Source organism: Rhinolophus sinicus, chromosome X (genome assembly GCF_036562045.2).
Source record: "Rhinolophus sinicus isolate RSC01 chromosome X, ASM3656204v1, whole genome shotgun sequence".
Lineage (NCBI taxonomy): Eukaryota > Metazoa > Chordata > Mammalia > Chiroptera > Rhinolophidae > Rhinolophus > Rhinolophus sinicus.
Genome location: NC_133768.1, coordinates 31083937 through 31109983, shown reverse-complemented (window position 1 = coordinate 31109983; position 26047 = coordinate 31083937). Strand labels below are relative to the sequence as shown.

Sequence of the window (26047 nt, the reverse complement as noted above, 5' to 3'; positions counted from 1 at the left end):
CCTCTTGTAATTGCAGAAGTCAAATGTGACTTGTATTCATCTTTTGTTATCGGTACATATTGAGTATTACAATTTTAATAGTGTTTTTTTTTCCTTTCTTAAAATGTGTATAAATTTTTTTGGCACCCTCTGTATATGTATACAGCCTCTAAAACAAAAAACAAGGGAGTTTTACATCACAAATGAAGATTGGAGGGGTTCCAATATCAATACTTCTGACGTTCTTAACCTCGGACATTTTTACCTCGTCTTAAAATTATGGTAAAAAATGGGGCAAAATGACAGATAAAACTCCTTTCTAAAAATAAGACAAGAAATTAGAATTAAATTCTTATCACAAGCTGGACTGAGAGACAGTGTGCCCTGCAGTCCCCTCGACCTGTCTCTTGCTTCAAGTGTTTGGATGGACTAGATGGGGTACTCCCACCCCTGCCTACCTTCCTCCTACCTGGGCCTGCCTCTCACCGCTCCTCCCCTTCGGATGCAATTTCTGGCACCATCTTCTCAGCTATTCCCTGCTTCTGGGAGCAGCCAACAATATATTTTCTGGTTCGCTCCTCATTGCTGACTAACCATGAGCACCAAGAGCAACAAGAATTATTCCTGCCAAGGTAGAGGCTGCCACCCACCATCTGTTAACCTGCATCCTACACCTACCTCTCTCTGAGCTTCTGTTTTGAAGTTGATGATGTGGCCCTGCGCAGTGGAGACCTCTTTCTTCTTCAGTGACTTGGCTGAGGAGAATCCCAAGGGCACCAAGCTTCTCTTGAAGATGCAAACCCAGTGGAGCAGCTGTGTCCTCAACCAGGATGGGAAAAAGCAGTCTCAAGATGAGTGGAGGGGCAGCATGGATGCCATGGAAGCTGCCTGGGGCCTGGACAAGATCACGAACCAGGCCCTTTTAGATCTGCATGCCGTGGGGTCTGCCAACACAGACTGTCATTTCTGTGACATTGTGGAGAGCCCCTTCCTAGAAGATGCGCGGAAACTCATCAAGAAAATGACCGACCACATGACCAACCGCCACAGGCCAGCCAGCCCCCCAAGGCTGGGCTGGGCAAGTTTCTCTTAAAAGGCTCACCCTCAAGCGCCGCTAGAAGGCTCCCAAGCCCAGCAGACTTTGAGGAATCCGTCTGCATCCTCCTGTCATCAGGATTTCTGCCCCAGCCTCTTTCTCCAGCCAGGAGACAACTTTCTAACCACCTTGAAACCCTTGCCCAAGCTGTGAGACCAAATGGAAACAAAATAGGTTCTTATTGTAGAGGGGAAAAAGCTAAGCTGTGAGGGGGGGAAAGCATGCAGAATAGTGTGAAGGATTTATAGTCTGTTTAATTCTCTAGGTTTTCTAAAGAAATTGTTTCTAACTTGTGAGTCATCTGTGTATGTTGAACATCTGATAAACTATGTTTTCTCTGACAAGAAAAAAATGCATCTATTCATAAAATGTTGCATACAACTTTGGTGGTTTCATAATTTCTCTGAAGCCTCTCTGGGTACTGGATTTTTTTTTTATTAGTTTCAGGTGTACAAAACAATGTAATAGTTAGACTTTTACACCCCTCCCAAAGTGATAACCCCCTCCCCCAATCTACTACCCCTCTGACACTGCATATAGCTGTTACAATTCCATTGACTTTATTCACTATGCTGTACTCCACAGCCTGTGACTATATATATATATTAAATTATAGTTGACATTCAATATTAGTCAGCTTCAACTTCAGGTGTACACTGCAGTGATCAGGCATCTACACTGTCCATGAAGTGATCTCCCTAATAATACACGTTCCCATCTGACACCCTACAAAATCTTTACAACAAACTGTCCTTCATATCCCCATGGCAATATTGTGGCTACCAATTTGTGCTTTCTAATCCCCTCACCTTCTCCCCCATCCCCATCGCCCTCCCATCTAGCAGCTATCAGTTTTTTCTCTATATCTCTGAGACTATTTGTTTAGTTTGCTCATTTATTCTTTTCTTCAGATTCCACATATAAGTGAGATCATATGGTATTTGTCTTTCTCCGTCTGACTTATTTCACTTAGTATAATGTTCTCTACGTCCATCCATATCATTGCAAATGGTAAGATTTCTTTCTTCTTTATGGCCGAATAATACTCCATTGTATAAATGTACCACAGTTTCTTAATCTAGTCCTCTAGGGATGGGCATTTCAGTTGTTTCCATGTCTTAGCTATTTTGAATAGCGCTGCAGTAAACATAGGGGTGCACATATTTTTTCAAATTAGCGTTTTGGATTTCTCTGGATAGATACCTAAGAGTGGAAGTGCTGGGTCATAAGGTAGTTCCATTTGCAGTTTTTTGAGATACCTCCATACTATTTTCCATAGTGGCTGCACCAATCTGCAATCCCAACAACAGTGCATGAGGGTCCCCTTTTCTCCACATCCTCGCCAGCTCTTGTTGTTTGTTGATTTATTGATGATGGCCATTCTGACAGAAGTGAGGTGGTATCTCATTGTGGTTTTTATTTGCATTTCTCTAATGATTAGTGGGGTTGAGCATTTTTTCATATGTCTGTTTGCCATCTATATGTCCTCTTTAGAGAAACGTTTCTTCATGTCCTCTGTCCATTTTTTAATTGGGTTGTTTTTTTGTTTGTTTTGTATTTTTGGTGTTGAGTTGAATGAGTGTTTTATAAATTTTGGATATTAACCCCTTATCAGATGTATCATTGACAAATATCTTCCTTCTCCCATTCAGTAGGATGCCTTTTTGTTTTATTGATGGTTTCCTTTGCTGTGCAAAAGCTTTTTAGTTTGTGGGTACTGGATTAAACTCTATTGTTCTAAAATTTATCTTTGGTTTTGCCTAGTAGAGCAGACAGCTGAGCACCTTGACCAATATCATATTTGTATCCCTGCCTCAACCCCCAAGCTCATAAGTAAATTGCTTTTCCTGATTTCCAAGTTGGTGTGATGCTATCTGCCTATACTGAATACAGTAAGAAAGAGCCCTGTGAAATTCATCTTTGTGTCTCCCATTGAGTTGCTATTGAGAACACTGATTATTACATCATTCACTGACCTCTTTATGAAGCCTCTCAAGAGAAATTTCTTTCTGGTCTTAATATTAGGAATAACAGTGTATCACTTGGATAATTGGTTTGTTTTTGTTTTATGGACACTGTAAATGATATAACTAAGTAACTTTCCTTTTTTGACTGCCTGCTAGAAAGCTTAGAGTCAAATTTGTGGTCCACCCAGAGTAAATGCGTAGGATTGTATAAGTGTTTTTGTATAAGCTTCATTCCTGGTTCTTGTGTTTCTAATTTCTTGGTGTATTTTAGGGATTCTTTTAAGTCACCTTAAACTCTTTGTGGAACAAGGTTGTGTATAAGTAGATAAAGTAAACTTTAAAAATGCAGATTAAAAAATAGCTCTGCAGTTCATTTTAGACAAAAGAGAAGACAACTTTACGGAAGCAAAAAGAGCCAAAGTGATTAGAATAGAGGTGGGTCAGACAGAGGTTAAATTCCAGAAGCCAAGAGGGAAAGCAGTAAAATGCAGCATTCTTTTAAAAATGCGTTTCGTTTTACTGGTGAGTTGTTTTCTACTAAATTCATACATTTGTGTCCCCCAGATAGCAATCTAATAATTGTGTATTATTTTCCTTGCTGTTTGAAAATCTGGAGTTATAAGTTTGTTCTCAAATTACAGAGTGGAAAAAATCAATTCTTTTCCTACAACTTTCCTTCCTAGAGCAGAAAGACCAAAGGCATGCTATCACTTATCTTATCCTACAAAGGTCAGAGGCACAGGAAGAATATTTTACAGAGATTGAGGCAACTGTTTTGCTCAATTAAGGAGAAAACCTTATCTTCCTGTTTTCATGCAGTCTTTTGATAATAAAAAAAAAGAATATACTGGAAAATTTATTACTCAAGAAAAGAGTTTTGCCCATTTTCTGGTAGTTGGAAGTAAGAGATATAAGGAAACAGTTAACAATTTTTATATTTGGATTAAAACTCAAATCTCTGTACTTAAAATACATACTTAAAATCAAAATTATTTTTGAATTATTGGTCAAATATAAACACATAAGCCAATGAGAAAAAAAATCGCCTAATAACATGAGATCAATTGAAAAACTATAATTTGAGGTAGACTATTTGGGAAGAAAGATGTTTCCAAATAATGACATATTTGTCCAACCATTACTTTAAATGTCAAGAATGGAGATGTAGGAGAAAGCTTTATTAAAGTCTCCCAAATAGGCTGAAATGTTCTTTAGTGATCAAATAATTCTTGAAAAACAGTACCTTGCTGAGCAGACAATAAATGATTCAAAGACATATGGACAAAATATTAGTTTGGCTTTTTAAAATGACTTAAGGTTCTTGGCAAATTTATTTGTGGAAAAATGGGGATTTGATGACATTAAAATTCTAGAGGTTAGTTTGAAAACAAGGCCCAACATAAATTTCTCTAAGGCTAACCAATGCGTGTACGTGCGCATGCACACGCACTTGTACAGATAATTATAAATGATTCCTGTAGGCTATAACTAAATTCCTTGTACCAGTCTTCAAGGCCCTCCTTGTTCTACCATGTCTAATCTACCTTTTAAAATAAGTTTTCTTCTACTTCCCCATTGTTAGAAGTTTTTGGGGTACTAATTGCTCATCTTACCTTTTATCCAAGTTCAAATCAATTAGAACACACAAAAGAAGCCAGATGGAAATCAAGATAGCTTTACTGGTGGTAAAACCAAATTGGAGAATGTGTTAGAACTTTCTATTGCCACATCCTGAATTAAACTCAACCACCCAGTTCCAGGAAGAGAAGCTGAAACAGAGAGAACAGAAATCATGCTGGGCTGGCCAGAGGCAGGCTCATCCTCACATGCTATCCCAGTGGAGACTGGAACCAAAGGCAGTGCTGGTGGAACAAGGGAAGTGGGAGGAGCATGGCGGCCCCATTGCCTTGCCATTGCAGTGACCCTGTACTATTGCTAATGTCTCCTGTGAAAGACTGGAGGAGCTCTCTGTCACAGCCAAAGTGCTCAGTTTGCTGTCCTAATATTTGCAGTTTTCATGTGGTTTCCCTCACCTGGAAGGCCCTTCATACCTGTCTTCACCAAATCAAACTCAGTCCACTTTTCTGCCCAGTTCCAATCTGCCTTCTATGAAATCTTCCCTGACAAACCCAACTCAGTTTCTGGCATGGATTCATTTTCTTTCAGTTGTCTTATGGAATCCATTAGACACTAGGCAAGTTGTAAGCTGGAAGGCAAATAGCACAGTGGTTGAGCAATGGGCGCTGGTCCAGACTGCTGTGTTCAAATCCTGCCTCTAGGCTAACTCATCTTGGTCTAGTCCCTTTACTTTTCTCTTTTTTAAAAAAGATTTTTTACTGGGGAAGGGGAACAGGACTTTATTGGGGAACCGTGTGTACTTCCAGGACTTTTTTCCAAGTCAGGTTGTTGTCCTTTCAATCTTAGTTGTGGAGGGCACAGCTCAGCTCCACGTCCAGTTGCCATTGCTAGTTGCAGGGGGCGTAGCCCACCATCCCTTGCGGGAGTCAAACCAGCAACCTTGTGATTGAGAGCCCACTGGTCCATGTGGGAATCGAATTGGCAGCCTTCAGAGTTAGGAGCACGGAGCTCCAACTACCTGAGCCACCGGGCCGGCTCCCTTTACTTTTCTTGGTCTCAGCTTCCTGACCTGAAAAACTGGTCATGATCCTAATACTATCCAATTGATAGATTTTAGGAATATTAAGTAGGACAAACCATGTGAAATCCCTAAGTCATGGCCTAGCACATGCTACATGCACAATAAATGTTAACTATTTTTATCAACTGACTTTATATCCCAACAGAGCTTAGTAGAGAGCTAAGATAGTAACATCCTAAAATAAGCTTGCTTCTCAGTTTCAGGGATAACTTTAGATTTTAGAATCTTCCTTAATGATCATTCCTCCCTCTCAATAGGCCCTATATGTGGAAATGAAATGTAAAAATTTGCTCATTTCTTGGATGTGATGTTCAGTGAGTATGAAAGGATAAAAGAAAATGAAGGAGGACCACTCTTCAGCCAAATAAGTGGAAGCACCTTATTTGGGACCCGGGATTAGTTAATTACCACACTGCTAAAAGCAGGCATGACAGCATTTTGACCTCTCAGGAAGGACAAGCTACACAAAGGGGTCATTTCAGAGCTGAAACTAATTAACTGCTGGTTTCTACTCTTTGCATAGTTTCCAATTCTTGGGAGTCTTCTCCCACGCTTTTCACCCACACATCTTCCTCCTTCTACTTTGTGGTAGCTTTGGATATGTCAGCATGAGGGAGCCGGGACTAAATAGGCACAATCCAAACTGCAGGCATCACTGAGGCCTTGAATTTCTTCTTTACTGTAGTGCCTGTTTAAAGCTCTTGCTTTTGGGACACTATGTAGTTGACTCTCCTTTGTCATAAAGATGTACAGTCTTAAAGGGTTGGGTTAAAAATTCTACTTATTTAGAAGAGGGAAACGTTTTTACTATGTTCATGTCGTTTTATTTATCTCCATAAGTCATTTATCCGCCTTGATGAATAATTTTGTCTTCACAGTAACAGTGAAACAGGCACTGATCCATGGGGGGAGTGGGAGAGGCACACATTAGGAAAGAGTTTTCAATTTATGTAAGGTTTCAGCTGAGTATAAACTCCCCAAGAAGCAGACATCCTCATCCGGAGTTTACCAACTCTGATGGCTAAATTAAGGATCATAAAAGGAAGCAGAAAAAAGTCTGGGTTTTACCAGGAGACTTCAAAGGTCCCCGACCTGTGCAGTGTCAGGTCAAAGCGGGGGATATGTAGATTGAGGCACGTATTCTGAGATTTAAAATGAAGTACGTATTCCTGCTAAATATTCACACCTTGAATTTAATAACGAGAACATCAGACAGACCCAAATTGAGGGGCATTCTATAAAATGACTGACCTGCAATTCTCAAAAGTTTAAAGGTCAGGAAAGGCAGAGAAAGACTGAGGAATTGTCCCAGGTTAAAGAAGACTAAAAAGCATGACAACTAAATGCATGATCCTGGATTGGACCTGCATAAGGAGAAAAAGAACTATAAAGGACATTGAGGCAATTTATAAAATTTTAATATGGACCATATATTGAATAATGGTATCGTATCAGTGTTAAATTTCCTGATTTAAATAATTGCATGGTAGTAAGGAAGGAGAATGTCCTTGCTTTGAGAAAACACACACGAATGTATGTAGGAAGTGCTGGGCACAATTTTTCTAACTCAGTCACAAATGGTTAGGAAAAGCAATTAGTGAACTTCTATGAAGGGTAAACTATTGTTGCAAATTTTCTCTAAGTTTGAAACTATATCTAAATAAAAAGTCCCCCAAAAGTCGATCACAGATCATTTAGACCTGTAACTACTACATCTAGCATAGTACCTAATTTATACTAAGTGCCCAAAACTAATTTGTTGAGTGAATATTGTAATGGCTTTTTAATGACCCGTAGACTTAGATTTCCAGTCACAGACCTTTATAAACAATTTAACTACCAGAAAATTCCAAATTCTTTTTTTCCTTCCTGAATATAAATTATATACTTTCAGATTTGTTATCTAACCCTCATCCCCACAAAGGATATCAACAACTTTTATTTTTTATTAAATTTATTGGGAACAGTTTTGGTTTTTTTTAAAAAAGAGAGTGGCCAGAACATGGAGACAAAGAACAGGAAATCCTATTATTTTATCACTTCACAAATGATATTGCTGCTGAATTAAGTATTTTAATTTTCCAAACCTTATGGTTTTATGCCTTCGAAGAAGAATCTATACTACTTGCTTTCTTGTGAGGGAAAAAATCTTTGAGCCATTATATGTCTTTAGTACTATACAGAGCTTCAGGGTTTAAAACTCTTGTCAACCTGAAAGGTCACAGAGCAGGATGGAAATTTCAGTTTGATTTTCACTTTTATTCCCTTCTTTTCTGCTCTCATTCCACACTTATGGATGCTATCAATACCTGTACAAATAACCTTTCTTTTAGGCCTTCCTCTCCTCTCATCTTCTCAAAAAAGTGGCGGTAGGGGAGGGAAGCATTCCCTGATGTTCAGAACTTTATCTGATGTTCACAACTAGACCTTAGTATTTTTACAGGCTGGTCAAACATTCACAGCCAGCCCATTTTGTTCTGTTGGACGTAAACAATCTCATAGAATACCAAATTCAGATACAGTTACTCCGAGACCATGATAAAATGAAAAAAAAATAACAAGGTTACTTTGTAATTTTGTCTAAGCACAGACAAAATCAAAGTCACTATATACCTCTCACAAAATGCCCCATGATAGGATCGCCCCTGCTTTCAGACAGCATCCAATGTAGAGCAACTCTCTGCTTCTTTGGTCCCTCCCCCAAATCATCTATCCAAAGCCCAAATCCTAGAATAGTTCCCTTTCTAACATACTCTTACTGAGACACCGCAGAGTCCTTCATAACGTGTGTTCTCTTTCTGCAAGGAGTAGAATTCCAACTTGTTTAACTACAGGTGTGTTCTTGTTTGTCTTTGGCTGAAGGGCAATGACATGCTATTCTGGGGAATATTTTCCATTCAATCTACAAATATTTGAGAGGAATTATTAAGGGTGTCCAAACAGGTATGTCCAGCTTCTTGTTTCACCTGATCTGGAGGATTTGTTGGTCATGTTCATTTATTCATTCAAAATATACTTATTGAGCATTTACTCTATAGCAGGCACTGAGCTAAGTGCTGCAGATAAAGAAATGTATAAGACACAGTTTACTTTCTCAATGCACTCACACTCTGGTAGGCAAGACTAACACGTAAAAATATAACTTCAATACAGTATGATAAATTCTATAATAGAGGTAACAGCCAGGTAGTGATTTGCAAAAGAAGGCAGGATTACTCTAATTGGGTGGAACATGGAACACTTCTATGAAAGAAGAGTTACTTAGCTGATCTTGAAAGGTGATCAGTGTTGAGCAGTTGGGCGAGGGAAGAAGAGGTATTCCAGGCAGAGAGGAGGTGCTTGAGGTAAATGGAATAACAGGTGCTTGGAATGAGAAAGTGGACTGGAAGGAAGTCTGGAGAGGAAATCTGGGCAAGGCCCAGGTCATGGTGGACTTTAGTGGATTTCATCTTGCAGTAGCCAGGAGCTCACCAGAATTTATGGAGGAAGCAATACAAATATAAGCTGTAGCCCATGCATTCAGAGAGTTTACATTACTGTTGGTGAAACGAAACTCAAGTATAAAAACAGCCAGAGAGTAACACAAGCAATATAGAATTAGAGCACCCGGATCTTCTTTGTCTACTCTGGAAATTGCTTATAAATAGTTCCCACACAACTCTTTGCCAGAGGATACTCTCTGGCCTCAGCTGCATGCTTGGTCTACATGTGGGTGAGTTTAGAAATACAGAGTGTTAACTTCTGCCCCTTTTCTAATAGTGACCTTGAACTGATAAGGGATGGAAATTAGTGTATAAATACCTCAGTGTCCTCAGCTCACAGTAGGACAACTCTGAGGCATGTTTAACACAGTATCTCAGGGAGTGCCCAGTGAGATTGAGCCCATTTGCATAGCAGTAACCCTTTCATTTACACATTCATAATTTTATGAATTATCCTTCCTTCCTTCACTAGGCTTCTGGAGATCATACCTCGTCTCCCAATAAACTACTTGCATCCAAATCCTTGCTCAGAGTCTGCTTTATCAGAACCCCAGACTAAGACAAAAATGAAGTATAATAAATGATGTGTTACAGTCTCCATCAGCTCTGGGAAGTTCTGGAAGAACCCATTCTTTTCTCCTAATATCCTCCAACCAGAATGTCTCACCCTTCTGCTCTCACCACCTTGTTCCATATATGGCTAAGTAGGTACCAGTTTATCCTCTTGGTGTTGATTGCCCCAGGACAGCCTGGAAAGCCCCGACTCCCATGCAAAGCTGCTGCTCTTATTGTGGTCTCAGTTAGGTGAGAGAGTTGGCTGCCTTTCAACTTTCAAATAAAATTATCCCATTTTGGGGGCACTGAGACCATTGCCAGTCACTGTAGCTTCCTAAATATTCATAAATATAACAGCTGGGGCTTGGTAAACACATTTTCCCAGACAGCGGTCACTTGGAATTGTCTGAGTAATGACAACCTTAGTACTGGGCTCAGCTGTAAATTTATTCATCTAAACATCCAGGTCATGGACCCATTGAGACTGGAGAAGAACATTTGAGCCTGTTTCTCTGAAGCAAATATTAATGAGCCGGATGTCGATTCTTGAGTCAGCTCACATTCCAATTATTATTAGCTGCTTACATCAGTCAACTTGTGGTTAGCATGACACCTGTTGCAAAGAGGATCGTGTTTCTTTATGCCTATAATAACAACTTAAATCTCTAGAAGCAGTCAGAAATTGACATTGAATCTATTCCTATAGCAGCATTGACTGGAAAATCTCTTTGGCATGGTAGGATAGAGTGAGAAGTAAAACCAACCAAAAAGAGAAATTGAAACATGAGGTCTTTTTAAATGACTGGCCGAAAGGTAGTAAAAACTTTGAAAGAATATATCAAAAAATAGAATTTGGTAAATTAACAGGTTATAAAATCAACATATAAAATCAATAATGGGGTGGTGGTTAAATGAGTATATGCTTTTATTAAAATTCACTGAGCTGTACACTTAAAATCGGTGCATGTTGTATGTAAATTATACCTTAACAAAGTGAATTAAAATTAATAAAGTTTATATATGCAAACAATAACAAGTTAAAAAATTTAATGGATGGAAGACCCCTTTTAAAACAGCAAAGAATAAGTCCAAATAAATAAAATATAACACCTAGGTGAAAACTTCACCTATTTTTAAAAAGTCCGAAACCTATATGAGAAAAGCTATAGCACACTTCTGAAATGCACAAAAATACCCATGAACAAATAAAAAGACATACCATGCTCTTGGTTAGGAAAATATATTATCACTAAGGTGTCAGCACCTTGTTAATTTTTAAGTTTGCATACCAACTGAATGTTTGATAATATTAAAGAATTATTGTTAATTTTTGATGTGATAATGGTATTGCAATTATATTAAAAATTATCCTTATTTTTTAGATTTAGAGATATATTTTGAAATATTTATGAGTAAAATAATATGATTATCTGGGATTTCCTTCAAAAAATCTAGTGGTGGGGAGACGGGAAAAGTGGTTGAGGGTATAGATGAATCAAGATGTCCATGTGTTATGCAACTAAATACACACACACATTAGCTTATTTGTCAATTCACAGATGATAGTAATGAAACTCTAATAGTTGTAGGGGAACGTAGTTGTGACAGTGTAAAATAATGTTTTTAAGTAAGTTCTATTTACAGATATCATTATAAGTTTCTATTTTCTCCCCTTGTAATGGTTGATCAAACAAACAAGACCTCAAAATATAAATCAGTATTTCCCCCAAACAAAGTGTGTGTGTGTATGTGGAGAGAGAGTGAGAAAGAGAGAGAGAGAGAGAGAGAGAGAGAGAGAGAGAGAGAGAGAGAGAGAAGGAGGGAGGGAGGGAGGGAGGGAGGGAGGGAGGGAGGGAGGGAGGGAGGAAGGAAGGAAGGAAGGAAGGAAGGAAGGAAGGAAGGAAGGAAGGAAGGAAGGAAGGAAGGAAGGAAGGGAAGAAGGAAGAAGGGAGGGAGGAGGGAAGAGAGAGGAAAGTAAGATATATGATCAGGTAAGGTTAGAAAATACTGCATCTATTTTCTTTTTTATTTTAATTTTTTAATTACAGTTGACATACCGTATTATATTAGTGTCAGGTGTACAGCATAGTAGTTAGACATTTATGTAACTTACGAAGTCTAGTCCCCACCTGACATCATACATAGTTATCACAATATTATTAACTATGTTCCCTATGCTGTACTTCATAATCCCCATGGCTATTTTGTAACTACCAATTTGTACTTCTTAATCCCTTCCCCTTTCTCTCTCACCCCCAACCCCACTCCAATCTGGCAACCATCAAACTGTTCTCTGTGTCTATGTGTTTGTTTCTGTTTCGCTTGTTCATTTATTTTGTTTTTTTAGATTCCACATATAAGTGAGATGACATGGTTTCTGTCTTTCTCTGTCTCTTATTTCACTTAACATAATACCCTCCAGATCCATCCATGTTGTTAGAAATGGTAAGATTTCATTCTTTTCATGGCCAAGTAATATTCCATTGTGTATATGTACCACCTCTTCTTCATCCAGTTGTCTATTGATGGACACTTAGGTTGCTTCCATATCTTGGTTACCGTAAATAATGGTACAGTGAACACAGAGATGCATCTGTCTTTTTGAATTAGTGTTTTGGATTTCTTCGGAGCATCTATTGTCTTACTCTTGTAGATTCACAGTGCACATTAGGCAGTGATTCTGAATGAGGTGAACATCAGACCTATTCAGAGAGTGATGTTTCATCTCTTATTCCCTAGATCCGGGTGGGGCCCAGTTAAATATAGTTGTTGTTTTTTAAAGTTCCCCAGGTGGATTTATAGATGATGTAATACAGAATTGTACACCTGAAATCTATGTAATTTTACTAACAATTGTCACCCCCAATAAACTTAAAAAAAAAGTTCCCCAGGTGATCCAAATGTACATTTTTGAATAAAAGTCACTGTGAGCACATAAAATGCCTAGAAAATTCCTGCAGTCAAGAAACTTGTTTGATATTCCTTGACATTTCTCCAATTTATATGTTCAAGGAGCCCTTTTATCAGATAAAACATATTAAGATCTCCCCAAACCAGTGTTCTGTAACAGGCAGCAAAGTGGAAGTTTAAGCTTCCTTGATTGTTATCTAAACAGGAAGAGTTTGGAGTAGATTACATCCAGGGTATCCTCTAGCTGTAAAATTTGCAAATTTTAAGGACCAAATCTCTAGGGGTGAAAAGTGACCATTAACATAATTAACTTTGTGCCTTGTCTTCAGCCAAATGATTCCATCAGTTAATATACTGTTGGATTCAAATGTGTTCTTAGCTCATATTTTTGACAGCTTTCTGTCTTCCACACTGACTCCCCTATCTCATCCCCCAACTTTCAGCTGAAATATATCACGTGAGTAAGATTTAAAATCTTTCTGATGTCTTTTTCCAAAAGACAATATCTTTTTCACTTTTTAGTGGAAGCAACAGAAATGATGGCACTACCTGAAAAGAAAAAAGCTTTGCCAGTAGAATACTTATAGCTTTCAAAGAGAAAAGTTTAAGAAAATGGGTTTTTATTGACATCTCCCATAAGAAAGCAAACTTCAATGGGAGCAGAGCCCTTTTGGAGTTAATGATTATTGCTAGAGTGACCAACCATTCTGGTTTACCAAGGACTCAGCTGTTTCCCAGAATGCAGGATTTTCAATGCCAAAACAGGAACAAATTCAGACAAATCAGGACAGTTGTTGCCAACTACTGTTTGCAAAGGATAGAGAAGGTGTACGTTTTCCCTTGTGGGTCATTACCCAATTGCCTTTATCTTCTGGACTTGTTCTACTCCTGCCATCATTGTGGCTAAGTGGCTCAATGTCATCCATTCCTTTCTGACCTTTTGTTGCTGTAGAAGTTGGAGGGCTACATATTTTTCAATTTTACATCTACTCTGAGTTTTCATCTGTCATCCCATGGCAACAAGAGGAATAAAGAGTTAGGGAAAGCATCCTTGGCTGATGTGCATTTACATGACAACTCTGCTATATATGGGTGGGGATGCAGGGGCACAAACAGGCGCATGTTGGAAAACACAAGGTTGCCTGGGAGGCACTGAGCATAGCTTTCCTTACCATTGCACTGTAAGCCAGCTGGTGCCCAATTTGCATTATCCCTTCTTGATTGATTAATTGATTGAAACAAACACAAAACCAAAGGCTTATTTTGTATGCATTAAAAGCAATTCTTTACCCAGTCCTCACTCATAATTTATTTGTTGTCTACTTGGTTGTAAGGGCACAGAGTACCCATCATACTGGGAAGTTAATGCTTTTCGAGCGGTTTATTGCCACCATCCTAGCGAAGTTTATTGGACTGTAAAATTCGTCAGAAGTGATAGATTATTAGTTAGCATTTCTACTGGTAAGTGGCTGAGCCAGAAGTTGCAAGTGCTACAGAGAATAACAAGAATGACTCCTTCTCCGCTTTCCTGACAGCAGTTTTCTTTTTTTAATACCACACATGTATCTCCCAGCTGAGCCCTCTGGTTCAGGATCTCCCCTGGGCTGCAATCAAGATGTGTGCTACGGCTGTAGTCTCCCTGGGGAAGGATTGACTTCCAAGCACACTCCCGTCATGGTTAGCAGGATTCAGTTTCTTGAAGGTGTTTGGACTGAGGGCCTCACTTCCTTGCTGGCTCTTGGCTGGAGGCCACTCTCAATTCCTTGCCACATGGGCCTTCCCAGCAGAGAGGCTTGCTTCATCAAAACCAGCAAGAGGGTCTGCTAGCAAGAGGGAATGTTTTGTATAACTAATCAGGGAAGTGTTTTCTCAACACTTTTGCCCTATTCTGTTTGTTAGAGGACAATCACTAGGTCCAGTTCACACTCAAGGGGAGGGGATTACATATGGGGGGATCCTGGGGGTATTCCCCATGTATTACCCATTGTATTGCCCAATTAAAAAACAGAGGTTCCAGGCTGAGTAGTGGAATAAAACAGGTTCACAGAATGCTGTAATTAATTGCAAAATGTAATAATTGCTGTAATTGAACTTTCAGATGGGGTCTTGGCAAAGGTTTCAACCAGGTCTTTATAAGAGAAGACAGAGGAGAAGGCTTGCAAAATGACATTGAATACTGGTCTGGATTTTAACAAGCAAAGAGGAGGGAAGTGGTATGAAAAAAGGCATGGAGGTAGAGAATCTGGGGACAGGTCTAGGGAACAAGTCATTCAGTTTTCTTGTATAGTAGGAGAAGGGGAAAAGCCAAGCACAGATAGGTTGGGAATAGATCACAAAGAAGCTTGAATGTAGGAGGGATAGATTTAGACTCACTGAGAAAGGAACTGGGGAGCTCCTGAGGGGTTTTGAGCAAGTAAGACATCATTGCCCTACTTTAGGAAATTATTTTGATTTTGCTGGATATAGTGGAATAGGAAAGGAAGGGTAGAGGAGAGAAATTAGAAGCTTATTACAAAGTACAATATGAGTGATTGTGAGGGTTGGGAGTAGGGCAGTGGTAGTGAGAATGGGATATAGGAGGCAGGCGCAGCTGCTACAAAGGCAGACAGTTTACAGATCTGGCAACAGATTAGATATAGGGAGGAGCAAAGAACAAGCTTCAAGCCTTTGAGAAAGGAGATAATTTATGGGAAAACATGAATTTACCTTTGGACCTGTTGAGTTTGAGATGCTGTTGGATTATCCAGGGTGTTTTATGTCCATTGGGAAATTGTGAACATAGGGATAGAGCTTGAGGAAATCATTGAATTAAGAGATGTAGGTTTGATAGATAATGCGATGAACATTGGTAAACTCACCAAGGTTCAAGGGAGAGAAAAAATAATGACCAATGGCAGAGTCTTGGAAGACTTTTAGGAGCAAGAGGAGGAAGAAAATCAGTGCAGGAGACAGAGAAAGAGCATCCAGAACAAGATAGAACAAAGAGACTTCCGTGTCATAAAAGTTAGGAAAAGAGAGAGGCTGAAGAACAACATGAAAAAAATGGAGAGAAGAGGCTGCAGCGCTGAGCGCAGGCAGGAGCTGGGTGGGCGCCACGGCCAGGATCACCACCATTGAGGCGGAGAAGCACAAGATCCAGGTTCTGAAGCAGCAGCCTCATGACGCAGAGGACGTGGCCCAGCGCCTCCGGCAGGAACAGGAGGGCGAAAGGAGGTCCCGGGAACAGGCCGAGGCTCAGGCGGCATCCTTGAAACTTAGGATTCAGTTGATTGAAGAGGAGCTGAATGACACTCAGGAGCACACGGCCACTGCTCTGCAAAAGCTGAAGGAAGCTGAGAAAGCTGCTGAGAGCGAGAGGTATGAAGGTTATTGAAAACTGAGCTTTAGAAGATGAAGAAAAGATGGAACGCTAGGAAATCCAACTCAAAGAACTCAACATCGCAGAAGAGGCAGATAGGAAGCATGAAGAGGTGGCTCCGTAAGTTGTTGGTTACTGAGGGAGCCTTGTAATGCACAGAGGAATGAGCTGAACTGGAAGAGTCCCGTTGCTGAGAGATGGGATGAGCAGATCAGACTCGGGGACCAGAACCTGAAGTGTCTGAGTGCCGCTGAAGAAAAGTACTCTCAATAAGAAGACAAATATGAAGAAGAGATAAAGATTCTTACTGATAAACTCAAGGAGGCAGAGACCCAGGCGGAGTTTGCTGAGAGATCGGTAGCCAAGCTGGAAAAGACAACCAATGATTTGGAAGATAAACTGAAATGCACCAAAGAGGAACACCTCTCTACGCAAAGGAGACCCAACCAAACTGCCTGACCTGAATGAGATGCAGAGTGCCCCAGTCCCGCGCTGCCACTGCTCCTCCCTCCAACCCGGACTCCACCAGAGGCCAGCCTGCCTAAGCTGACCTTTAAACTGAGGCCTGATCTTTAATTGAAAGGCTCCTTTCTCCTTTTACTGCCTCCCACCCCAACCCCTGCATCTTTTACACCAAACTGTCTCTGCCTCTCCCTAGAGATTCCTGTTGGGTTAGAAGCTGAGTACCTTTGGGAACAGCATTTAAGGGGATGTGAGCACAGTGCAAAGTGTCTTTAAAATCATGGGATGTACACGTTTTATAATTACCTTTTCTATTGTTGTTGATGTAGCAACCATTTGGAAGCATTCCAAATAATTCCACAGTTCTGAAGTAGCAGTCTAATCCCTTTCTCACTTTTAGAAGGTAATTTTTCAGCTTAATGCAAATTGTCCTTTCCACAGAGGAGGGAAAGAGGTATGGGTCTGCCTTACTGAGAGCCAAACAGAGCCCAGAGAAAGACTCCACCATGGGGAAACTTATTGCTTTGCACAGAGTACCAGCCAAACCAGAAAGGTGATTCTAGGACTTAGCACCCCACCCCACCCCCCCAAAAAAAGTGCTGTTCAGGTTTTTAGCTTTAAGGTATCTTTGGGCAATTTTATTTTTATTTTTTGCATCAAAAAGTGATAAAATTAAATGAAGAGACCTCTGAGATCAAATCCTTGTCTCATCTCTACCCCCCTTCCCAACAGCTCACAGAATGGATCATGTGCCCCTTATATTGAGGTGACCAGTTACTTGCTCTCCTGCCTCCTCAAAAGAAAGAAAGTGATGGTTTTTGCCACTGATGTAGCCATATGAAAGTCATCTCATCATGGTTTTCTGGGTCTGAAGCTGCTGTCTCTAAAAGTGCCATCTCATTGTGCTTTGTATCAGATAGTGCTGGAGAAATCTTGAATAGCTTATGTACAAAATTGTTTTTAAATTTTATCTTATTTTGAAACTTTGCTTCTTTGGGGTTGGGACACACTGGCCACCCCATCTGGCTGTGAGAGCTCTCGATAGCCTGTGCTCTGGCAAAGTGCTGATCTTTAAAAGTTTTTTTCCCTACCCAGTACCCCCTTTTTTGGTGAGGTTTCTGTGAGGTCTGTTAGGTGTGCATCCTGCAGCTTATTGGCTTAAAATGTTCTCCATTGGTGTGGTCTGTTTGGGGGCTGACTGGGAGAAAGAGAAACCAAGACTGCAATGTTTTGATACTGAAAATTGATATGTCTTAGTGGAAATGTAATGGCTGTGTGCAATGTCAGAAGGGTAGTAGATGGGGGGAGGGGGGTTATGACTGTGTGAGGGATATAAATGATAAATGCCTAACTATTACATTGTTTTGTACACCTGAAACTAATAAGAAAATGTTAAAAAAAAAAAAAAGAAAATTGACGTTTTTTAACATAAGGAATCAGTCACTCCAAAAAAAAAAAAAAAAAAAGGAGAAGGATGGTGAAGGAGGCTAGAGAGAAGACAGCAGTGGGATTGACAATTAGCAGGTCATCAGTGACATTGGTGAGTCATTGCAGTGGGGCACCAAAAATGGAATCCACACTTCAAAGGGATAAGCAATGAGCAGGTTATGATAATTTCTTTCAAGAAATTTGATTGCAGTGAGTTTGGAAGCTTGTAGGAGTTAGGATATAATTATTTTTTAATAGGATAGACCTAAAAATGTAAGCAAGGGAAAGGGACAGTAAAACAGAAGTAATTAAAAATATAAATTGATATAGTAGATCTAAAGTGTTACCAGAAGGGATTGAGGTCAAGAGAACATATGTATTCTTCCTGTCCTTGCAGGCACCAGTCAGGTAAATAAACTCATTACAGCTTCCTGTGGTTGATGTAGTTATCACTCCCGCTCCATTCCCTTTAAGCTTAGAATCTTCCAAACTGTTCCTCAAATAGTGTCTCTAGCAAAGTGCCTAATTTCAGATGATGCTTGCCATTTGAGAGAGTAATTTGCAAAAGATGACTGTATCAAGGTGAGGCATAGTGAATGCCTGCTAGCAGTGAAAGCTCGCAAATCCACCCACCTCACATTCATCATTATGGAGGAGAGCAGCCACTCCAAAACAATACAATTTCCACATCAAATTGTTGCTCTCTCTGCTAACTAAAGGTTACACTAGCACACAGGTAAAATATCCTTCAGTTGATCTTCATGTGCCCAGTCACTCTTGATACTTATAAAGGTAAGGATTTGGAGACAAGTTTGTTAGTCAAAGACTCTAAATAGAACCAGAAATGAAAGAATCTTAAAACTAGTCCCTATACTATTTTTATCATATATATATATGTGTGTGTGTGTGTGTGTGTGTGTGTGTGTGTGTGTGTGTGTATGTATATATATATATATATTTGTTGTCATTGTTTGGATTTCTTTTCTCAGATACCAGGAGAAGGGATTTGGTGTTCTAAAGTGGGCCTGGGAATAAAGAAAGTAAAGCTATCTTTGTGACATTATTAGTATTGTCCCAGAGTAGCATCCTGGATTGCAAACATGAAATTAATCTTCTTAGACACAGAAAGACCCTACCTTGTGCAGACCTTGACAATGGCAGCTATGTTCCTATACTGCAGGGTCTCAGATCCTGCTCCCCGCACAAGAACGCAGGACATGGTGAGGCCAAAAAGAACAACGATGGAGCCATAGATAGGGGAGTCACACCACTATAGTCTCGATGGCGGCTGGTCAAGACACAAAAGCAAACATCCGCCAGTACCCCAACGAAGGGTCTTTCTGCACCCCAGTCTCGGTGGTGGCCGGGAGAGACACAGGAAGTAGAATCAACAGGATCTGCAACCCACAATCCGCTTGCTAACCGCTCTTGCTAGCTCAGCCACGGCAGTTGTATTAGTGGCTAATGGCTAACCAGTAACAGCTGATGGCCAACTACTACCCGAGCCAGCACCTTTCCACGTGCGGTCGAGAGCCTGGAACCTGCTCTCTGGGGCTCTGTCCCTGCAGTTCCCGTGTTAAGGGCTTGGTGGTGGTGATGATGGTGATGACCTCTGAAAGCTGTGCAGAGCCATGCTGCACTGGGTAGCCATTTTCATGTTGCTAGATTTACATATGCCATTGTTAACAAACTGAACATTAATTTAGCTATATTACCATATGGCATATATGCATGAAGTGGCTTCTTTTCACCTGTCTGTAGCCCACAAGAAAAAAAAACCCTAAGGACCAAACAGTGGAACAGAAAAGTTCACAGATATAAATCCAGGAAACATTGCTGAAACAAAAGGAGCCTTGAATATACAGATGGGAATAGCATACTATATCCCTGGAAATTTTGATACTGAATGAGCATGCTAATTATTAATCTCTCAGCTCCAAACATACCCTTCTGTAGACCTGTAGACCCATCAGGTAGACGTGGTGATGCTGAGACTGAGACTCTGCAAATAATAGTACATTTTACATTTCCCACCTGCTAAACTCTTCTTTTTTTTTTTTTATTAGTTTCAGGTGTACGAAGCAACGTAATAGACATCTAAACCCCTCATAAAATGATAACCCACCCCCCAAGCTACTACCCCTCTGACATCTTATATAGCTGTTGCAATACTATCGACTATTTTCATATGTTGTACTCTACATCCCATGACTATATATACCTATATATTTAGTTATAGTTGACATTCAGTATTATTCTACTTCAGCTCTTCAGGTGTATGGCGCATTGGTCAGGCATCTACAGTCTATGACGTGATCCCCCTGATAAGTCCAGTGCCCATCTGGCACCTTACATGATCTTCACAACATTGTTGATTATATTCCCCATGGTGTATTAACTATCAATTTATATTTCTTAATGCCTTCACTTTTTTCACCCTGCCCCCAACCCTGTTCCCAAATATCACCTTGATAGATCTAGTATCTATCTATCACCATACCTAGTTATTACAATATTGTTGACTATATTCCTTATGCTATACCCTACATCCCCATGACTACTGTATAACACCCAATTTGTTCTTCTTAATCCCTTCCCCTTTCATCCATCCTTAAACCCCTTCCCATCTTAAAGAAGTCCCTTTTAAAGGTCCTTGTAATACTGGTTTGGTGGTGATGAACTCCTTCAGCTTTTTCTTGTCTGGGAAGCTCCTTATCTGTCCTTCAATTCTAAATGACAGCCTAGATAAGTAGAGCAATCTTGGTTGTATGTCGTTGCTTTTCATCATTTGGAATATTTCCTGCTACTCCCTCTTTGACTGCAAAGTTTCTGTTGAGAAATCAGCTGACAGTCTTATGGGGGCTCCCTTGTAGGTAACTAATTGCTTTTCTCTTGCTGCTTTCAAGATTCTTGCTTTGTATTTAACTTTTGGCATTTTAATTATGATATGTCTTGGTGTGGGCCTCTTTGGGTTCATCTTGTTTGGGACTCTATGTGCTTCTTCAGCTTGTGTGTCCATTTCCTTCACCAGGTTAGGGAAGTTTTCTGTCATTATTTCTTCAAATAAGTTTTCAATTCCTTGCTCTCTCTCTTCTCCTTCTGGTACCTCTATAATGCAAATGTTGATACGCTTGATATTGTCCTGGAAGCCCCTTAAACTCTCCTCAATTTTTTGGGTTCTTTTTTTCTTTTTGCTGTTCTGGTTGGGTGTTTTCTGCTACCTTATCTTCTACATCGCTGATTGGATCCTCTGCTTCATCTAATCTATTGATTCCCTGTAATATATTCTTCATTTCCATTGTGTCCTTTATTTCTGACTGGTTCTTTTTCATGGTTTCCATCTCCATTTTTATGAGATCACTGCACATTCTTATAACCAGTGTTTGGAACTCTGTGTCTGATAGATTGCTTATCTCCATTTTGCTTAGTTCTTTTTCTGGATCTTTGTTCTGTTCTTTTATTTGGGACATGTTTCTTTGTCTCCCCATTTTGGCTGCCTCCCTGTGTTTGTTTCTGTGTATTAGGTAGAGCTGCTATGTCTTCCAGTCTTAGTAGAGTGGCCTTATGTAGTAGGTGTGTTGGGGGTTCAGTGGCACAGTCTTTCTGGTCATCTGAGCCACACACTCCAGGTGCATCCCTTGTGTGGGTTGTGTGTGCCCTCCTTTTGTAGTTGAGCCTTGGTTGATAATTGCACATCAGTGTGAGGGACTGACCCTTGGGCTCACTGGTTGTGAGGACTGGCCTTGACTACAGTGGAAGTGTTGTTGTGCAGGGTGTGCAGGGACTGACCCTATAGAGCAGGATCTGTGTCAGCAGGACTCCGGTGCCTGCTCAATCCACCCCTTGGGTGTGTCGTAGTTGGAAACGGCTAGGTGATACTCCAGCTCGTTTTGAAGCTGGCCACTGGGGGTGCCAGCCCCAGGACCACCTTGGAGGGGACCCACTGTAGGTCTACTTCAGCCACAGCCTGTGCCCTACCCGGGAGATCCAGTGAGATCCAGAAAGAAATCCGCAGATGTCTACTACCCGTGCTGAGCTTGGAAGCGCTTTTGAGAGGCCAAGCCACAAACCAAGGCCGGCTGCCACTAGTGCTGGCTTAGGGCTGCTCAGCCAAAGGTACAGGATACGCTCAAACCAGATGCTGCTCTCCAGGAACCTTTGAGAGACCCTAGGAAAGTGCAGCTTGAGCCAAGGCTTGAGCCAAGGCAGGTGGTCTGCATGAGAAAGACACTGAAAGCAGCCTGGCTGTGCCCAAAAGTTTGGCAGGGCCAGGTCTCAAATCTCCAGGGTGGGGTGGACACACAGCAGAGACTCAGAAATGGCAGCCGCCTGTGTTCACATGCCAGGAAGGGGGAGGGTTCAACAAAGAAACAATGGCCTCCACCAGCCAGCTCTTCCATCCAGGAGAAAGCCACCTCCCCAGCCCGTCCCAAACCAGACAACTCAATTACCCACCGTTTGTCCCTGCCACCTTTCCAGCTGCTGTCCCAGTGTTGTAGTTCAGAGCGAGTGATTCCACTGGTGGTTAAGTCCACCCGCAGTCCCTTTAAGAGGAGCTCCTGTGAGTGCAGCCACACTGTCTCACTCAGTCACAATCTCTGCTATTTTTCATAACCAGAAATTATGGGGACTTCTCTCCCCAGGACTGGAACCCTGGGCTGGGGTGGGGCTGGAATCTCTCGCTTCTTTAGGGGATGGGGGTGTTACCGGAGGGTGGGCTCTTCTCAGGGCAGGATCCAGGTTCTTGGCGTCTCAAGCAAAGAATTGAATGAGATACTAAAGTAAAGTAGTGAAAAGCAGTTTATTTGAAGAGATAGTACACTTCAAAGAAATAGGAGCGGGCCCAGGCAGAAAGCAGTGGCTCAAGGGCCATTATTAAAAGGGATAGTACACTCCAAAGAGTTTGGAGCGAGCCAAGCAAAAGAAGAGGCTCAAAAGGCTCAAAGGCCCAAAGGGCAAGGGCTCGGGCTCACAAAAGGCCCTGACTGGCGAGGACTTGGAGTTTTTATCTTTTTCTCTCAAATGGGCTGTTCCTTTCCGGGCGTGGGACCACTTGATTGATACCTGTGATTGACAAGAGGCTATTACCTCATTTTTTCAGACTGCACAGCAGGTGTGAGTGGCTGCTTTGATCTAGTTAGGTATCTTGTACCCATTTGTTTACAATGAAAAGTGAAAGCTTTGGACAGAGAGGGGAGGTCTTTTGGTCGGTAATGCAGAGACTCGATGTCTAACTGCCTGCGTTGTTTTCCCCTTGAGAGACGTGATCCCCATAAAATCTCTATGGGAAGTTGAGGGACAGAAGTTCTGTTTTTCAGTATCTGCTTCCTGCTGGACAGGGGTGTAGAGCTGTCTCTACCTATTGGGGGATTCACGGAACTCTCGCCCTATCTGATCTCAGATGAGAGAAAGGGGTCTCAGGATCCACCTGGAAGCCCGTATTGGCTTCTTTGGTTGGGACTGGCAATCTTGCTGGGGTATCCTCTGTATCCCCAAGGCCCCTGAATGAGGAAAAATATATTTTAATTAATAAATCCCTTAGCTCTATAGAGCCTGTGGCCATTCAACCAGTCGTTTAGGTGGCCTCAGTTGTCCAGGAGCTGGGCCCAGATTGGGTTGGAAAGAACATTAGGCTTTAGTGTTTACAGTCAACAAGTATGCTGGTCTGGGGGGTCCAGAATGGCTTGGGGGATGTTGGGAAGTCACAGGCTTTTAAGTAGTTATCTGAAGCAGGGGTGAGAGACATTCTGTGATTCGGGCTAGGAGCAATCTTTAGTCTAGGATTCACAAACTGATTAGAAGTGTAGTCAAAGCCAGGGGCTAAGGAGCTAAAAAACTAGGGAAAAGGAGACTTAAAATTTCTATAGTGAGGGGGCTTCTATATCCGGGGGACCCCCACAGCCGAAATAGCCCTCCCGATCTTTAATGGTCACACGCGGGTGTGAGAGCAACCTGTTCTTCGTCTCTGACCTTCCTACCAGTCTGGAGGTGGCTTCTTCTGCACGTCCTTAGCTGAAAGCCTTCAGTTCAGCTTGATTTTAGGCGATTCTCAATAATGGTTGTTTTGTAGATTAGTTGTAATTTTGATGTGGTTGTGAGAGAAGGTAAACACAGCGTTTACATACTGTGCCCTCTTGGTTGTCCTAAACTTTTCTTAACTCTAATAAATGATAAATTCTGTCAGATTTCCTACACCGATAATCACATCATCTGCCATAATGACAGCTTTTCCTTCCTTTTCAATTCTTATACATTAAAATTGTTTTTCTTGTTTTATTGTACTAGCTAAGATGTCCAGTATAATGTTGAATAGAAGTGGTGATAGAAGTCTCCCTTGTCTTTTTTTTTCTTTCTGATCTTAAAGGTAATTCTTTAATTTTGTCACTATTAAGTGTAATAATTGCTATCATATTCAGAGATGTGCTTTATCAGGTTAGAGAAGGTCCCTTTTATTGTTTGCTGAGTGTTACTATGATGAGTATATATTGACTTTGTTATCAGACCTATTTTCTGTATCCAAATGGTTTTTCACCTTTAAATTATCAGTGTAGTGAATTACATTCATCAATTTTCTAATATTAAATTAATCTTGAATTCTGGAGTAAACTAAACATGGTCATCTTTTTAAACACTGCCAAATTCAGTTTGTTAATATAGGATTGTGTTTCCCCAAAAATAAGACCTAGCCAGACAATCAGCTCCAATGCGTCTTTTGGAGAAAAATTAATATAAGATCTGGTCTTATTTTACTATACTATAAGACCAGGTCTAATATAATGTAATGTAATATAATATAATATAATATAATATAATATAATATAATATAATATAATATAATATAATAATAATATAATACCAGGTCTTATATTAATTTTTGCTCCAAAAGACACATTAGAGCTGGTTGTCTGGTTAGGTCTTATTTTCGGGGAAACACAGTATTTGGGATTTTTACATCTATGTTCATCAAGGAGAACAGCCTATAATTTTCCTTTCTTGTACTATCCTTGATTGGTTTTGGAATCAAAGTTGTGCTAGCCTCATCAAATGAGCTGAGGTGCATCTCCTCTTTCTGTGCTTACTTTATGGTCTAACATATAAGTGTTCCCTATGTGCTTGAAAAAAACGTGCTTTGCAGCATACAGTGTTCCATGTATGTCCATCGGACCAAGCTTATTGATTGTCATGTTCAAATTTTCTATCTCTTAACTGATTTTTCTGCTTATTTTATGAATTCCAAAGAGAAATGTGTTAAAATTTCCCCAAGTTAGTGAATTTGTTTATTTCACCTTTTTTTCATATTCTTACATATATTAGGCACACACAAATTTAGAAGTTGTATATTATCTTGATGATATAAAATATGGAGGAAGATAAAAACATCTTTAACCTCCTACTGAACAACTCAAGGACCTTCGCATTATATCTGATGGCCACTCTCCATACTTACCTGGTTATCCAGTATTTCAGTTCTATGTTATTTTCCACTTTAAAGATTAGACATTACTAGCTATATATTCACTTGTTTTATATACTCAGTACTCAATGGATTTTATCCATTATTTTTCCTTCTTGCATTTCAGGTCTTACCTCTGAGATTATTTGCTTGAATGGTAGTCCTTTAGAATTTAATGAGCATTTATTGATAAAGATCTTTTAACTTTTGTTTGGCTAATTTTTTTTAAATTTCATTTTCATTCTTGAAATATAGTTCCTGTGGGTACAAAATTCTAAGTTGACAGTTATTTAACTTCAGAATATTAAAGCTATTATTCCACTGCCTTCTGGCTTCAGTTGTGGCTATTGATCTAATAGACATTCCTTTATAAGTGATTATTCGTCTTTTATCTCTGGCTGACATTGATATTTTCTCTGTCTCTGTTATCCCACAATTTCATTAGGATATATGAAGGTATAGATCAATTTTTATTTATCCTGTTTGGGATTCATTAAATATTGAAGCTTTTTTTTGAGAACAGTTGATCGATCGTTGGGATACACAACTGTTACTCTCAGTTGTGTTCCCATCTGTACTTGTACTTATTAATGTGCTATGCTTAATTCAAATAACTCAATGAATATATATATATATATATATATATATATATATATATATATATATGAATCACAAAGTCATTCTGACCTCTTAGTTCT

At 40.2% G+C, this 26047-nt stretch overlaps 1 long non-coding RNA gene and 1 pseudogene across 11 annotated transcripts in view; both read left to right on the top strand.

Moving 5' to 3' along the window:
* LOC141569739 (uncharacterized) overlaps nucleotides 1-26047 on the top strand; it is a 204949-nt gene that overhangs the window by 69625 nt on the left and 109277 nt on the right. The gene's annotated exons all lie outside the window — the stretch shown is intronic.
* LOC109455909 (uncharacterized) lies at nucleotides 689-16465 on the top strand (annotated as a pseudogene).